This window comes from Pristiophorus japonicus, chromosome 1, assembly GCF_044704955.1.
Source record: "Pristiophorus japonicus isolate sPriJap1 chromosome 1, sPriJap1.hap1, whole genome shotgun sequence".
Lineage (NCBI taxonomy): Eukaryota > Metazoa > Chordata > Chondrichthyes > Pristiophoridae > Pristiophorus > Pristiophorus japonicus.
The window spans coordinates 106,018,491-106,036,021 of NC_091977.1; the positions used below are offsets into that span (position 1 = coordinate 106,018,491).

General features: G+C 44.5%; 1 protein-coding gene across 9 annotated transcripts in view; it reads left to right on the forward strand.

The window, feature by feature from the left end:
• agtpbp1 (ATP/GTP binding carboxypeptidase 1) overlaps nucleotides 1–17,531 on the forward strand; it is a 492,848-nt gene that overhangs the window by 13,453 nt on the left and 461,864 nt on the right. Inside the window, exon 1 of one of the 9 annotated variants that reach the window (XM_070882197.1) lies at nucleotides 17,448–17,484. The exons of 7 other annotated variants lie outside the window; for them this stretch is intronic. The gene's annotated coding sequence lies outside the window, so the exon portion shown is untranslated. Of the gene's footprint in view, nucleotides 1–17,447; nucleotides 17,485–17,531 lie in introns of those variants that run through there. One more of the 9 variants, XM_070882155.1, reaches the window with a different exon arrangement.

Here is a 17,531-nt window from a genome sequence, read left to right on the forward strand (position 1 = left end):
ATCGTAGCAAGTGAATCACCAGTAATGGCTTCTCTTCCCATTCTCGCATTGTTTCCTCTGGTTTTCTCCCAAAGATCTATCCTTGGCACTTTGCTATTTCTCATCTACATTCTGCCCCTTGGCGACATCATCTGAAAACACAGCGTCAGTTTTCATCTGTACACTAACTGCATCCAGCTCTACCTCACCACCAGTTCTCTTGAATCCTTCACGGTCTCTAAATTGTCAGACTGCTTGTCTGCCATCCAGCACTGGATGAGCAAAAATGTTCTGCAATTATATATTGGGAAGACCGACGTCATTGTCTTCGGTCCCTTCCACTAACTCGGTTCTCTAGCCACTAACTCGGTTCTCTAGCCACTGACTCCATCCCTCTCACTAGCTGAACCACACGGTTCTCAACATTGGTGTCATAATTGACCCTGAAATGAGCTTCCGACCACACATCTGCAGCATAACTAAGACCGTCTATTTCCACCTCCGTAACATCGTCTGTCTCAGCCCCGCCTCAGCTCATTTGCTGCTGAAACCCCTCATCCATGCCTTTTGGTACAGCTGGGTGGGACTTTGGCTTTTTCTCACCTATAAAGATATTGGCTTCTTCTTGCGTTAGGTTCCATAGGCACGGCTTGATTTTTGCCATGTGCCCATTGTTCATGCGTAAGTCATAACAATGAATGTTGGCAAGCTATTCAATGCTAATGCTGTGTCTTCTACTGGATTATGATCAAGAGCCATGGCTGATTTTACCTTTTGAATTACTTCCGAGTTTATGCGGCCATCAAAAGATGGACTCATTTCTTGGGGGAGCTACCTTATAATTGTGGCTGATAATGTGTGGCCCTTCAGATTCTGAAGATGTTTGCACTGGGATTTAGGAATTTATTTTCAATTTGAACAGCTCCTTGTATATTCTTTCAGTTGATAAATCCTAAATCAGGCTGCAAAGTCTGTTAATATCAGCAACTTGAGATGAATGCCAATGGATAAGAATGCAAATTGAAGCTTTATATGTGCTTGAGGCTCTACCTACGCATCTCACAAAGATAAGAACTTAGTGTTCAGGCACTATATTAAATAGTAGTTAAATCATTTTCTAACTGTTGCTGCTGTTTGTGAATTGTGAGGTAGTTTGTCTGAACTTATTTGACTACTTTCTAGTGTTGCCATTAGATTGTATATGTTTATTTTGAAATGTGGAAATCAAATGTTAGAACAAAAGAATAGAACCAGTAGACCATATGGCTCTTTGCGCCTGCTCCGCCATTCAATAAAATCATGGCTGATCTTCTATCTCAACTCCACCGTCCAGAGCAGCACTGAAGGTGCCCCAGGCCCCGCCCCCTGTCCCCATCCCAGCCCCCTGTCCCCGTCCCCAGTCTAGGCCCTGTCCCCGTTCCCAGTCCAGGCCCCGCCCCAACAGCCGCCATATCCTTTGATTTTCTTAGTATCCAATCGATCTCTGGCCTAACTGTACTCAATGACTGAGCATCCAGAGCTCTCTGGGTAGAGAATTCCTAAGATTCATAAGTTTGTGAAGAAATGTATCTTCTTCTCAACCCTAAATGACCGACCCCTTATTCTGAGACGCTGACCCCTAGTTCTAAACTCCCCAATCAGGAGCAATGTCCTCCCAGTATCTACCCTGTCAAAACCCCTTAAGAATTTTATATGTTTGAATGGGATCACCTCTCATTCTCCTAAACACACAGAAAATGTTAAGCCACAATGGCTTGATGAAACTGGAGCTTACAAGTTTACTGCCATCCACCAGTCAGCTACTAAGTGATTTGCTAGTTCTTTTTTTGTTCTGACTTGTTTCAAAATCAGCTCTGTAACAATGAATATATTTTTTGAATCATGCAAGAATGCAAATTTCATTCATTGTATTGGCTATAACTGCTACTTTTAGTTGTTGGTCTTTATTTAAAAAAAAATACACTTTTCCCAGAGCTAAAGATGATGGTGAAAGAATGGTAATTTACACTCCAACCTTAATACATAATTCATGTATAAATTAGAATATTTTATTGTCTGGATTGTTAGAAGTCAAAAGGATCTGAAATCTAAAAGTCTAAGGGATGTCAAGTGTTGAGAGTTTTAGGCACTGAAGCATGATGTGATTTGTATAAAAACATGCTTTCCAGTGTTAAGGCTTATTAAAAGGTGAAGAAGTACTTTCAAAATTGATATTTCAACTTTTTGGAATTGTTCATTGCAAGGTTACATTCCTGAGGTATTTCCTGTATTTTACTGCTATAAAGAAATTCAATATGTAAAGCACATATTTGCTTTATCATTGTAATTCATATCTAAAAAGTGTCTCTCTATTTTACAAAGCACAAGTTTGAGTGCTGTTTGAATAAAATGACTTCTTTCCAATTTCCTACATTTTCCTCTTTTTTTTAAAAAAAAAAAGAAATTATTTTCAAAAGCTATTATGGATTCTGCTTTCAACATTATTTCTGATGATGCATTTCATGCCCAAACAGCCTCATGTTTATTTAAAAAAAAATTCTAACCCATCCCTGCGTTCGTTTGGTGGTGATTTTAAATGTATACCCTCTAGTTATCATTGACTAATGGTTTTCAAAGAACTCTTAAAGTTGTCAGATTTGCCTTATATAAATCTGTGCTGGCTGTCCTGAACCAATCCATGTCTTTTTAAATGACAGATTCATTTTATGCTCTGTTATGGCCTCTAGAACCTTACGATGAATGTCTTCCTTTTTGAACAGGTATGTTATGTTGGCAACCTTCCAATCCTTTGGCACAACGTCCACCTTCAAGGATATTTGAAAGAATGTGGTCAGAATCTTTGCTATTTTCTTTGACTTCCTCAGCTTGCTAGAGTGCATTCTTTCAGGAGCTGGAGCCTTTTCCAGTTTGAGTTCCACCAATTATTTTCAGTAGTACATCATCGGCTATATAATCTACAAGAGATGGGTACCCTGTAATATAAATCAGGATCAATGTAATCCTCTGGAGTAGGAGAGGAATTTTCCAGATTCTCCCTGCCGCCCCCCCCCCCTTCCCCAAATGACCTGGGTTTTTTCTGTTGTTTCACCTCTCCTAGGAGAATACATGTCTCTGGGTGGGTATGAAATGTCTATCATATGTCAGCATCATGACTGCAGGGACAGTCTAGATAGGCTAATTAGTCTTTTCCAGTCCATTGTCTTTGTATGTTCTAATTGGTCCACCTCGCTTAGCTGGAGGCGCGGCTAGTTCTGGAGGACAAGTCTTCAGCACGACAGCTAGGATGATGTCGGGGCCCATAGCCTTTGCTATATCTATTGCGCTCGGCTGTTTCTTGGTATCACGTGGAATGAATCGAATTGCCTGAAGATTGGCTTCTGTGATGGTGGGGTCCTCAGGAGAAGGCCGATATGGATCATCTACTCGGCACTTCAGCCTTGTCTTTTGCACGCGTGCTGGGCTCCACCATCATTGAGGATGGGAATATTCATGGAACCACCTCCTCCCGTTAATTGTCCACCACCAGTCATGACTGGATGTGGCAGGACTGCGGAGCTTCAATCTGATCCGTTGATTGTGGGATTGCTTAACTTTGTCTATAGCATGCTGCTTTCGCAGTTTAACATGTAGTCCTGTGATGCAGCTTCCCTAGTTTGGCACCTCATTTTTAGATATGCCTGGTGCTGCTCCTGGCATGCTCTTCTGCACTCCTCATTGAACCAGCTTTGGTCCCCTGGCTTGATGGCAATGGTAGAGTTAGAGATATGCCAGGCCATGAGGTTACAGATTGTGGTGGAATACAATTCTGCTGCAGCTGATGGCCCACAGTGCTTCATGGATACCCAGTTATGAGCTGCTAGATCTGTTCTGAACCGATCCCATTTAGCACAATGGTAGTGCCATCCAACATGATGGATGGTGTCCTCCGTGTGAAGCTGGGACTTTGTCTCCACAAGGACTGTGCAGTGATCACTGTTACCAATTCTGTCATGCGACAGGTAGATTGGTGAGGACGAGATCAAGTGGGCAAACGCGTGACAGATGCAGTATAATGTGGATAAATGTGAGGTTATCCATTTTGGTGGCAAAAACACAAAGGCAGAATATTATCTGAATGGTGGCAGATTCGGAGAAGGGGAGGTGCAATGAGACCTGGGTGTCATGGTACATCAGTCATTGAAAGTTGGCATGCAGGTACAGCAGGCGGTGAAGAAGGCAAATGGTATGTTGGCCTTCATAGCTAGGGGATATGAGTATAGGAGCACAGAGGTCTTACTGCAGTTGTACAGGGCCTTAGTGAGGCCTCACCTGGAATATTGTGTTCAGTTTTGGTCTCCTAATCTGAGGAAGGACGTTTTTGCTATTGAGGGAATGCAGCGAAGGTTCACCAGACTGATTCCCGGGATGGCAGGACTGATATGAGGAGAGACTGGATCGACTGGGCCTGTATTCACGAGTTTAGAAGGATGAGAGGGGATCTCATAGAAACATATAAAATTCTGATGGGACTGGACAAGTTAGATGCGGGAAGAATGTTCCCGATGTTGGGGAAGTCCAGCACCAGGGGACATAGTCTAAGGATAAAGGGTAAGCCATTTAGGACTGAGATGAGGAGAAACTTCTTTACTCAGAGTTGTTAACCTGTGGAATTCTCTATCGCAGAGAGTTGTTGATGTCAGTCCATTGGATATATTCAAGAGGGAGTTAGATATGGCCCTTACGGCTAAAGAGATCAAGGGGTATGGAGAGAAAGCAGGAAAGGGTTACTGAGGTGAATGATCAGCCATGATCTTATTGAATGGTGGTGCAGGCTCGAAGGGCCGAATGGCCTACTCCTGCACCTATTTTCTAAGTTTCTATGTTACAATTAGGTTTTTCACTCGTGTTGGTTCTCTCATCACCTGCCGCAGGCCCAGTGTGGCAGCTATGTCCTTCAGGATTCGGCCATTTCGGTCAGTTATGGTGCTACCAAGCCACTCTTGGCGATGGACAGCCAGAGTACATTTTTGCTATCAATGGAGGAGTACTGATTCATCAGCTGAGGGAGGGTGTTGGGTGGTAATCAGCAGGAGGGTTCCTTGTCCATGCTTGATCTGAAGCCATGAGACTTCATGGGGTCTGGAGTCAATGTTGAGGACTCCCAGGGCCACTCTCTCTTGACTGTATGCCACTGTGCCGTCGCCTCTGGTGGATCTGTCCTGCTGGTGGGGCAGGATAGACCCAGGGATGGTGATGGAGGAGTTGGGGACATTGGCTAAAAGTTGCTATTCTGTGAGTATGATTGTCAGGCTGTTGCTTGTCTAGTGCGTGGGAAAGCTGTCCCACAGACAAGTCCCCAGATGTTAGTGAGGAGGACTTTGCAAGGACAACTTGGGTGGATGTGCCGTTGTCTTATCCGAAGCCGGTCCCAAAGTCCCTCTGGTTTTATTATTGCTTTTTGTGGTGGTTTGTTACAACTGAGTGGCTTTCTAGGGCATTTCAGAGAGCAGTTCAACCACATTGCTGTAGGTCTGGAATCACACACAGGCCATAGCAGGTAGGGACAGCACATTTACTTCCTTAGATGGGTTTTTACGACAATCCATAATATCATAGTCACCATTACTGATATTAGCTTTTATTTTCATATTTATTTATTAACTTGAATTTAAATTCCCCAGCTGCCGTAGTGGGATTTGAGCTCCTGTCTCTGCATCATTAGTCCAGACCTCTGGATTACTAGTCCAGTAATATAACCACTATGCTACTGTTCCCGATTCTTTGATTCGGCCTCTTGTATATCCAACCCTTCTCATGGCCCTACCGTATGATTACCTGCAGTTGCCTTGGCGCCATGATCTGGAATTCCCTCACCAAAGCACTCTACGTCTCCACCCCAGTTCTTCCTCTAAGCTTTTGGTTACCCTCCCTAACCTATCCTCCTTTGGCTTTTTGACAATTTTTTTTTTGTTACACCTCAGTGAAGCATCTTAAGACATTTACTCACATTAAAGGCACTGTATAAGTGCAAGTTGTTGGATGATGAAAATGGAAAAGTGTTCGACAGCACTTATTTTCCTCATTTTGCTAAGCACATTCACTAAACTATTTGGGGGAGGGGCTAATATCCATTAAATAAACTAGCAAAAGGTACCAACATGGTGAAACATTCAATGTTCCAACAACTTTGTATCGACACATTTCTCCCACCCATTGTTCTGCTTCTCCTGTGACAATTTTACATTGATGATTCCCTCATCACTGACTCCTTGGCCAGATAAAATAGTTTTTCCCGATTCACCCCATCAGAACCCTTCATGATTTTAAAAACCTATTAAGTTAAGGTAAAGATTAGCCATGGGTGAACAGACTTGAGGGGCTGAATGTCCTCCTTCTGTTCCTATAAATCTCGAAGTCTTTGGTGCTTCTGTTGAAATATTTCCAGCATCTGGAGTATTTCCTCAATTATACGAGAGACAAGTTAAGATACATGGAAATAGAAATTCAGGCAGTGAGAAAAAGAGTTCGGACACACTGAGGGAGAAAGAGTTCAGATACTTGAAGTAGAAAGGTGTGGAAAGAGGAAGAGGCAGGAAATAGATCAGATACAAGGAAAGAGAAAAGTTGAGAGAAATAGGGAGATGGGGTAAGGGAATACAGGCATAGGCATATCAGGAGAGTGAGAAAGTGGCAGATATATATAGAGGAACATTTAGCCACAGTGATATAGAACCACAGATAGATGGTAAAAACACATTTATTGGTGAGAAGAGAACCATAAATGCACACTAACCACACACAAGGACAAGGATTAATTTGTCATGAGTGGAGTTGCACATGAGGATATTGTTTTGCTTCAGCAGTATTAAGTGTGCCCACTCCTGTACACCATTTATTACCAAATACCTTGAGTTGAACATTGCTTAGGGATGGCTCACGAGTCCTATCTGAAAATCGCAATGTTAATCCTCACCCTCACCACATTTAAAAGATGCTTGGATGGGCACTTAAAGTGCAGTGACCTGCAGGGTTATGGACCTAGAGCTGGTAATTGGGATTAGACTGGATAACCTCTTGTTGGCTGGGAATCGAATACGGCCAGGGTGATCTCCTGGACTAATTTCGATCGCCTGAAAGGAACGGAGAGGAATTTTCCCAGATTTTTTCCCCCCAATTGGCCTGGGTTTTTAATCTGGTCTTTGCCTCTCCCAGGAGATCACATGGCTCCGGTTGGGGTGGGGTGTAGAATGTTTCAGTGTAAGGGGTGTCGCAGTTGTGTGGGGCGGACTGGTTGAGCTGAATGCTCTTTACCTTTCCGCCATTGTTTATAAGTCTATATGTAACCTTCAGGGCTGCTGACCGAGGGCCGTGCAGCTCTTTGTCGGGCGGCGCGGACACGATGCGTCGAATTGACCTCCTGCACTGTAAATTTCGAATGAAATTAATTTGTTGTAATGAGTTTCAAGGATACCAAGCAACCAGAGATGGCTCCTTGGCAACATCAGATAACCACAGCAGTAAATAATAACAAATGGTGGTCATGTCATGTGAAGTGTTGCACAAAGACAGGAGCTTTATCCCTTGGAATGGGAAGAGGTTGGATGTGTTACAGATAACACCCACTGGGTAAAATCTCAGGAGAACAAAATTAGCCATTAGGCAAATTAATTAAAATGAAAAAAAAAAAATTCATTTTTGAAATGTTTTAATGGATTTTAAATAAAACAAATTTTTGGTTGGAAGTAGTTTCCAATAGCTGGAGTTGTTACCATGTCTGCCTAGTCCGAAAAACTTATGACAGAATTACAGTATAGTTCAAAGTGTTGTATCAAGTTTGACACCATCAGTTCATTTGCCATTTAAAACATTTATAAATTCATCACTTTAAAAATTATGCTTCTGTCTTTCCCCCGATATAATACAATTGATAAAATATTGCAGCTTAAGTCATGAAAAGTTCATGTTCCACTGCACTCATTGGGCTCAATCTTCCCCAATTATCTGTCGTTTTTATGCAGCAAATTAAAATATCCAAGTTCCCCTAAAGTTTCTGCGCCAGCGTAATTTAGTTAGGTACTATTTTTTAAGGTTAATATATTTTTGCGTCATAGTGGGCATAACTTGATGTCTGTGCCAGTTTTTCAGATTTAAACAAGTTTCGCCAACTTACAATTTTCCTAGGATGGCGAATGTGACCACTCCCAAAAAACCTTCTGCACACTTTTATTAAAAAAAAAAGTAGCGTACATTAAAAACATAGAAGCATAGAAAATAGGTGCAGGAGTAGGCCATTCGGCCCTTCGAGCCTGCACGGCCCTTCGAGCCTGCACCACCATTCAATAAGATCATGGCTGATCATTCCCTCAGTACCCCTTTCCTGCTTTCTCTCCATACCCCTTGATTCCCCTTAGCCGTAAGGGCCATATCTAACTCCCTCTTGAATATATCCAATGAACTGGCATCAACAACTCTCTGCGGTAGGGAATTCCACAGGTTAACAACTCTCTGAGTGAAGAAGTTTCTCCTCATCTCAGTCCTAAATGGCCTACCCCTTATCCTAAGACTGTGTCCTCTGGTTCTGGACTTCCCCAACAATGGGAACATTCTTCCCGCACCTAACTTGTCCAGTCCCGTCAGAATCTTATATGTTTCTATGAGATCCCCTCTCATTCTTGTAAACTCCAGTGTATAAAGGCCCAGTTGATCCAGTCTCTCCTCATATGTCAGTCCAGCCATCCCGGGAATCAGTCTGGTGAACCTTTGCTGCACTCCCTCAATAGCAAGAATGTCCTTCCTCAGATTAGGAGACCAAAACTGAACACAATATTCCAGGTGAGGCCTCACCAAGGCCCTGTACAACTGCAGTAAGACCTCCCTGCTTCTATACTCAAATCCCCTAGCTATGAAGGCCAACATACCATTTGCCTTCTTTACCGCCTGCTGTACCTGTATGCCAACTTTCAATGACTGATGAACCATGACACCCAAGTGTCGTTGCACCTCCCCTTTTCCTAATCTGCCGTCATTCAGCTAATCTGCCTTTGTGTTTTTGCCCCCAAAGTGGATAACCTTTCATTTATCCACATTATACTGCATCTGCCATGCATTTGCCCACTCACCTAACCTGCCCAAGTTACCCTGCAGCCTCTTAGTGTCCTCCTCACAGCTCACACCGCCACCCAGTTTAGTGTCCTCTGCAAACTTGGAGATATTACACTCAATTCCTTCATCTAACTCATTAATGTATATTGTAAAGAGCTGGTGTCCCAGCACTGAGCCCTGCTGCACTCCACTAGTCACTGTCTGCCATTCTGAAAAGGACCTGTTTATCCCGACTCTCTGTTTCCTGCCTGCCAACCAGTTCTCTATCTACGTCAGTACATTATCCCCAATACCATGTGTTTTGATTTTGCACACCAATCTCTTGTGTGGGACCTTGTCAAAAGCCTTTTGAAAGTCCAAATACACCACATTCACTGGTTCTCCCTTGTCCACTCTACTAGTTACATTCTCTTTATAAAAAAAAAACATTCCAGAAGATTTGTCAAGCATGATTTCCCTTTCATAAATCCATGCTGATTTGGATCGATTCTGTCATTGCTTTCCAGATGCGCTGCTATTTCATCCTTAATAATTGATTCTAACATTTTCCTCACTACTGATGTCAGGCTAACTGGTCTATAATTACCCGTTTTCTCCCTCCCTTTTTTAAAAAAGTGGTGTTACATTAGCTACCCTCCAGTCCACAGGAACTGATCGAGTCGATAGACTGTTGGAAAATTATCAATGCATCCACTATTTCTTGGGCCACTTCCTTAAGTACTCTGGGATGCAGACTATCAGGCCATGGGGATTTATCGGCCTTCAATCCCATCAATTTCCCTAACACAATTTCTCACCAAATAAGGATATTCTTCAGTTCTTCCTTCTCACTAGACCCTCCGTCCCCTAGTACTTCTGGAAGATTATTTGTGTCTTCCTTCCGTGAAGACAGAACCAAAGTATTTGTTCAATTGGTCTGCCATTTCTTTGTTCCCCATTCTAAATTCACCTGAATCTGACTGCAAGAGACCTACGTTTGTCTTTACTAATCTTTTTCTCTTCACATATATATAGAAGCTTTTGCAGTCAGTTTTTATGTTCCCGGCAAGCTTCCTCTTGTACTCTATTTTCCCCTCTTAATTAAACCTTTTGTCGTCCTCTGCTGAATTCTAAATTTCTTCCAGTCCTTAGGTTTGCTGCTTTTTCTGGACAATTTATATGCCTCTTCCTTGGATTTAACACTATCCTTAATTTCCCTTGTTAGCCACGGTTGAGCCACCTTACCCGTTTTATTTTTACACCACACAGGGATGTACAATTGTTGAAGTTCATCCATGTGATCTTTAAATATTTGCCTATCCACCGTCAACCTTTTAAGTATCATTTGCCAGTCAATTCTGGCCAATTCACACCTCATACCATCGAAGTTACCTTTCCTTAAGTTCAGGACCCTAGTTTCTGAATTAACTGTCAGTCTCCATCTTAATAAAGAATTCTACCATATTATGGTCACTCTTCCCAAAGGGGCCTCGCACAACAAGATTGCTAATTATTTCTTTCTCATTACACATCACCCAGTCTAGGATGGCCAGCCCTCTAGTTGGTTCCTCGACATATTGGTCTAGAAAACCATCCGTAATACACTCCAGGAAATCCTCCTCCACCGCATTGCTACCAGTTTGGTTAGCCCAATCAATATGTAGATTAAAGTCACCCATGATAACTGCTTACCTTTATTGCACGCATCCCTTATTTCTTCTTTGATGCTGTCCCCAACCTCACTACTACTGTTTGGTGGTCTGTACAAAACTTCCACTACCGTTTTCTGCCCTTTGGTATTCCGCAGCTCCACCCATACCGATTCCATGTCATCCAATCTAATGTCCTTCCTTACTATTGCATTAATTTCCTCTTTAACCAGCGATGCCAGCCCACCTCCTTTTCCTTTCTGTCTATCCTTCCTAAATGTTGAATACCCATGGATGTTGAGTTCCCAGCCTTGGTCACCCTGGAGCCATGTCTCTGATGCCAATTACATCACACCCGTTAACTGCTATCTGCGGAGTTAATTCGTCCACCTTATTCCGAATACTCCTTGCCTTCAGGCTTGTCTTTCTAACACACTTTGCCCCTTTAGAATTTTGCTGTAATGTGGCCCTTTTTGCTTAGGTTTCTCTGCCCTCCACTCTTACTTTTCTTCTTTCTATCTTTTGCTTCTGCCCCCATTCTACTTCCCTCTATCTTCCTGCATAGGTTCCCATCCCTCTGCCATATTAGTTTAACTACTCCCCAACAGCACTAGCAAACACTCCCCCGAGGACATTGGTTCCAGTCCTGCCCGGGTGCAGACCGTCCGCTTTGTACTGGTCCCACCTCCCCCAGAACCGGTTCCAATGTCCCAGGAATTTGAATCCCTCCCTTCTGCACCACTGCTCAAGCCACGTATTCATCTGAGCTATCCTGCGATTCCTACTCTGACTAGCACGTGGCACTGGTAGCAATCCTGAGATTACTACTTTTGAGGTCCTACTTTTTAATTTAGCTTTTAGCTCTTAGCTCCCTAAATTCGTCTCGTAGGACCTCATCCTGTTTTTTACCAATCTCGTTGGTACCTATGTGCACCACGACAACTGGCTGTTCACCCTCCCTTTTCAAAATGTCCTGCACCCGCTCAAAGACATCCTTGACCCTTGCACCAGGGAGGCAACATACCATCCTGGAGTCTCGGTTGCGGCCGCAGAAACGTCTATCTATTCCCCTTACAATAGAGTCCCATACCACTATAGCTGTCCCACTCTTTTTTTGCCCTCCTGTGCAGCAGAGCCACCCACGGTGCCATGAACTTGGCTGCTGCTGCTCTCCCCTGATGAGTCATCCCCCTCAACAGTACCCAAAGCGGTGTATCTGTTTTGCAGGGAGATAACCGAAGGGGACCCCCGCACACAAAATTGACGCAGAAAAACACCATTGGTTTTCGGCAAAGTTTTGGAGGGAGTCAAGAAGGCAAAGAATATGCATCATAAATCTTAATTGTTTCAAAGACAAAAGGGGGAAAATGGCAGTAATGGGTCAGCGCGTCGGCCAGCAGAATCACTCCCTCGACCGGACACATGGGCTTAGCTTCAAAAGAAGCCCGGGGGGGGTTGTGGGATGGAAGCCAAACTGAACTGCCAGCCACTTATATAAGGGAGGAGAACCCTTGGGCTATACAGCAGCTTCAAAAGAAGCCCGTGGCGGGCGCGGGATGGTGGAAACTGAGCCCGTGTTCGGGCAAGGGAGCGATTCTCCCGGCCGACACTCCGACACTCGAGCCTGGTGAGGGTGGGGTGGTACTTTTTTTTTAAAAAAAAAACATCAAAAATTAAAGAATTGCATTAGACTTCGTTGCCCCAAATGTCTTCATTGAATATCTAGCTTCCTGTTCTAAGCAAGCCTATTATGCATGCGCAGACCAGGGTGTGGTCCATACTAGGGCATGCACTTTGGGTGGGGAGGGGGAAGAGGGGAGAAGAGAAGTCCTGTTTTGAGCTGCTTGCAAAGCTACAAATTAGAAGAGCAATATTGACGATGCCTACCTCGTGTGAGCCTTCTGCATTACGGAGGAGAAGATTGATACGGCATCATCACCTGAGGAACCACACAGCATGTAGGATGATGGGCAGGAAGCCTTACCCACTTTGGGTATATCGAGACAGGCGTTCATACCTGCACCTGAGTGATGCAGACTGTGCCAGAAGGCATCAGGGGGACTGCTTTGTCAGTTGAAGTAAAGGTTACAGCTGCACTTTCATTTTATGCATCTGGATCATTCCAGGCCACAACTGGGGATGTATGTGCCACTTCTCAACATGCAACACATATCTGCATTCGGCAGGTGACTGCTGCACTAGATGCCTGGATGAATGACTAATAAGGCTCCCCATTACTGCACAGGCAATGCATGACAGGGCTGTGGGCTTCTCCAAAATTACTGGCTTCCCAAAGGTACAGGGCTGCACTGATTGTACCCACATTGCCTTGCGAGCACCTTTGGAGGATTCCTAGATGTACAGGGACAGAAAAGGCTTTCACTTTGTGAATGCACAGTTCGTCTGTGACGACATACATCGCATCATGGCAGTTGATGCGAAATACACTGGGAGCACCCACGATGCGTTCATCCTATGCGAGAGCGCTATATCTGCCCTGTTTCAGCAGCAGCCAGAAGGGCAGAGCTGGCCTTGTCACCTGGCTCATGACGCCTCTACGCGTAACCCGGACTGAAGCTGATTGGGAATACAACACGTCGTACATTGCGACGTGCAGAATAATAGAGGGCTATTGGCATCTTGAAGCAGCGTTTCCGATGCCTGGACTATTCCCTTGCAATACTCCCCTGAGATTGTCGGTCAGTTCACTGTTGTCTGCTGCAAGCTGCATAACTTAGCCATCATGAGGCAGCAGCACCTGGTGGTAGAAGATCCACCTGAGGTGAGTGGTTGATGATCAGGAGGAAGATTCAGATGACGAGGAGGAGGATGAGGAAGCCATCAACTACCTGAACCCGGAGCACTATGGCAGAGGAGGGCGGGCCATCGTGTCCCTTTACTGATTGCTCGAGCTTGCACCAGCAGCTCATCCGTGAACGCTTTGCTGCCTGAAGGCTCAGCGGCAACTATTTCAAATGGACCATGTTTACTGTTTGGACCTGTTCCGTAATATTGTGTTGTGTTAATGGAACAAATAATGGAAATGATTCATCTTTAGTTCAAAAAGTTGTATTAATAATGGAACAAATAATGGAAATGATTCAGTTATAATTTAAAATACATTTTATTCAAAAGTTTAACACTTGTTTGTACTTAACTTTAATACAAGGATATTTTTATCAAACTTTAAAGTATTCTGTTAAGATCACTCAAACTTTTAAACTTGTAAATTTACATAACTTACAAAAAACTTTTAATTTGAGAACAGTTACAACAGTAACAATAATATCAACATCACCAGCAACAAAGACAGGCTGCACCCATCTCTCCTCCCCCTTATTTTAAGACTGCCCACTGCGCTTGCGCTTGGTGACTCTACTGCCCACATGCAGTGGTGCAGCATTTCTCTGGTTGGTACCAAGCCAATTCTTTTGAGCATCTCTGGTAATGTGCACTTCTTGATGGGGGGTGGGGGGTGGCGCGTGGGCAGGCGGTAACGTGGAAGGCACGGCTTGGGCTTCTTCAGAGGTTGGTCTGGGGATTGGAGTGGCAGTGGCAGTTGATTCCATCAATGGCCGCGGGATCTGGGCATGTTCCCTTATTGTAGCAGCTACCTCTGATATTCCCTCCCTCATGTGCCCTGACAGTGTCTCAACTACCTGCAACATTCCCTCCCTCATGTTCACCGACAGAGTATTCGCTACCTGTGACATTCCATCCTTAATGTGCTTGGACAGTGTTCCCATTTCTTGCGAGTGTTGTTACTTTTCCCGATAGTCCAGATACCTGATCACCCACCCCACTGATGGTGTCCAGGAGTGATTGCATAAGGTCAATGGTCTCCCCACTCATTGCCATCATCTGAACCACATCTGTTAGATCCTGCACCTCAGGAGAGTGCTGTCGAGCTCTCCTTACCCGCCTTACCCTGGGTGTGGCTCGTTGCATCCCACTGGGACCCTCAGCCTTGGACGGTGGGGCCCTGGGTGTGACTTGCTGCACCTCACTGGAACCCGCAGCCTCGGTCTGTGAAACCATGAAATGTCCCAACACTCGTACCATTCAGGAAAGGGGGTGGCACCTCAATGGGTGGCACCAGCACATCCAGAGTGAGTACAACTGTTTTATGTCTTTAATCCTCTTATGAATGACTCCACGAGGTCTAGTATTGTACTTGAGCTGTTGTGACCTTAGTCCCATTTATTGTAACTCCAGAGTGAGGCACAAGCATGGTGGGCAGTCTTTTATACTGGGCCCTGCACACCTATGCAGGTGACTCTCTCAGGTCTCCCACCGCAGTACCCTCTGGTGGCACACCTTATGTAACTATACAGTTAGTATACATGGTCTACATACATGACGACAACAGTGGGGGCCTCATCCTCACATTCCCTCACCCCCATGCTCTTGGTCTGGAAGGTGGGATTGGAAGATGTTCTTCTCTTCAGGCTCGTCTGCGTCTGAATAATCATCTGCATCGGTTTCAGCCTCGTCAGGGTTGGCCTCAAGTTCTGCAAAATATAACAGAACAGACAACTGGTGAGCAGCAGAGAAGTGGGCAGGGTGACATGAGTAGGCTCACACAGCGCAGGCAGCAGGCTCATTTGAAGGACTACGATGAATGGCAGCACATTGCACCATCGAAGCGTAGATAACGGAGACATCCCCATGAACCGAAGCATAGCTAACCCGCCCATTACTTAACTTTTAGCAAAGACCAGACTCTGGAATTTGCAGGACTGAACCTCTCCCTCAAATGTGGGCCCAGCTTGTGCAGTGGTGGTTGCTTTTCTCCAGGCAGGAACCATCAAAGCAGTGACCCTGTCTTCCAAGTAGGTCAGTGGGTGCAGATTTGCTGGGCCTCCTCTTGTTCGAGTTCTTTCTCTTGTTGTGTGCCACCTTCCTCTGCAAAGATGAGATAACTTTTTAGAGAGGGTGTCTTTCTGCTGGGTGGGACATACAGATAATCACATTTACAAATGCAATTCCAGTGAATAAATGAAAATATTACTTACACTAACTAACTACTTGACCAAGGTCCTCCCACTTTTTGCACTGGCCTCCGGATCTTGGGGTGGTCACGATTGCACAGTAATCTTGTGAAAGCTGGTTCCAGCCTTGTTTCATTTCTTTTGGTGAAAATTTTATTTGACCTCTACTGGTGTCCAGCTTGTGCCATCTGCCCTCAATTACAATAACCAGGACCTCCACTTTGTCGTATGTGAAATTCTTGGTCCTTGAGCCGCATTACATATTTCAGCTCCAATTTTTTCCACTCAGAATTAAAGTTCTCACACACCACTCAAAATTCTCACACACAAATGACTCTTTAAAAATGGCTGAATGCAGACCGGAAGGTATACTTGGCATGCGCGCCCATAGCAGTCACGTAAAAAAACAATTTTTTTTCGTGGATACGCAGAAGGGGGGTGGGATTCTTTGTTCAGCCGAAACATTAGACACCATCCCCGAAGCTAAAGGACAGGCTGCACGGCACCAATTTCAAAAATTAGAACGGGGAAATTTTCTTTTTTTTTGGAGTAGTCGGGGCCAAAATGAATGGGCATAACTCTTTAAATATGCCAAAAAACAGCATTGTGTAAAATTGAGCCCATTGTAACTAATTCTTTAAAAAAAAATTAATTCATGGGATGTGGGTGTCGCTGGCAAGGCCAGCATTTATCGCCCATCCTTAGCTGCCCTCGAGAAGTTGGTGGTGAGTTGCCGCCTTAAACCGCTGCAGACCTTGTGGTGAAGGCACTTCCAGTGCTGTTAAGTAGGGATTCATGGATTTTGACCCAGTGGCGACGAGAGAACGATGATATATTTCCAAGTGAGAATGATGTGGAGGGAACTTGGAGATGATGGTGTTCCCATGCCATTACTGCCCTTATCCTTCTAGGTGGTACAGTTTGGGATGGGGTCCAAATCCTGGAACTCACTACCTAACAGTATTGTGGGAGTACCTTCGCCATGTGAAACTTCAGTTCACGAAAGCCTGCCATCTTCACAAATGGGCAATAAATGCTTGCCAGTGATGCCCAGATCCACATTTTTTGTTAAACCAGCAATAAACACATTATAAATTGACTTGAAAGGATAAAACTATGTTGATTTTTAGGAGTTAGTGCATGGAAGTCGATCAGTTTTCACTCATCGTCACTCCTAATGAGTGGATTGTCAAGCCTGGGGGTAGGAATTACAAAGTAACTCATTCAAGCAAGGTCTTTGCAGTGATCATCAGAGGTAGCATTGCAACTTTAATATATCAATATTTCAATGCAGATCTAGCAAATTAAATGGAATATTATAGTTCCAATAGGCAATAAAGTATTATTCAACATGCATGCAAAATACTAAACTAATGCCCCGTGGGGTGCCGGATGCTGAGCGATAGGATGAATAGTGGCATTCACTTGGTAAGTGGAGAGCTGTTAGAAATGTCAAGACTACAATTTACAATGTTTTTGAAAAAGAGAGACCGAATGAAAATCTATTGCAATAGAAACTGAGCGGGTGCTGAATTTTCAGAGTGGGACAGGTCGAAGTACAGTTTCCCCCAGGTCAGTGTCGGTGCAGACGGATGGGCAGGGGGCGCTTGCGGTGAGTGGTGTGGCTCAGCAGTGGGCGGCTCTCGCTGGCTGCTGCTGACGCAGCGCGCGGTGACGTTCGGAAGCGTTCGAGAGGTTTGTATCAAAACAGCGGCGTGCCGTGGCGTACGGTGCTTTGATACAGTAACTGCTCGCCCGACACAGCGGGGGGAGGAAGGAAGGAGGCAGCAACCTTTTGGCATCCGGTAGGAATCGTTTCAGCGGGTCTGCTGGCGCTTTCAAGTTTGCTTTA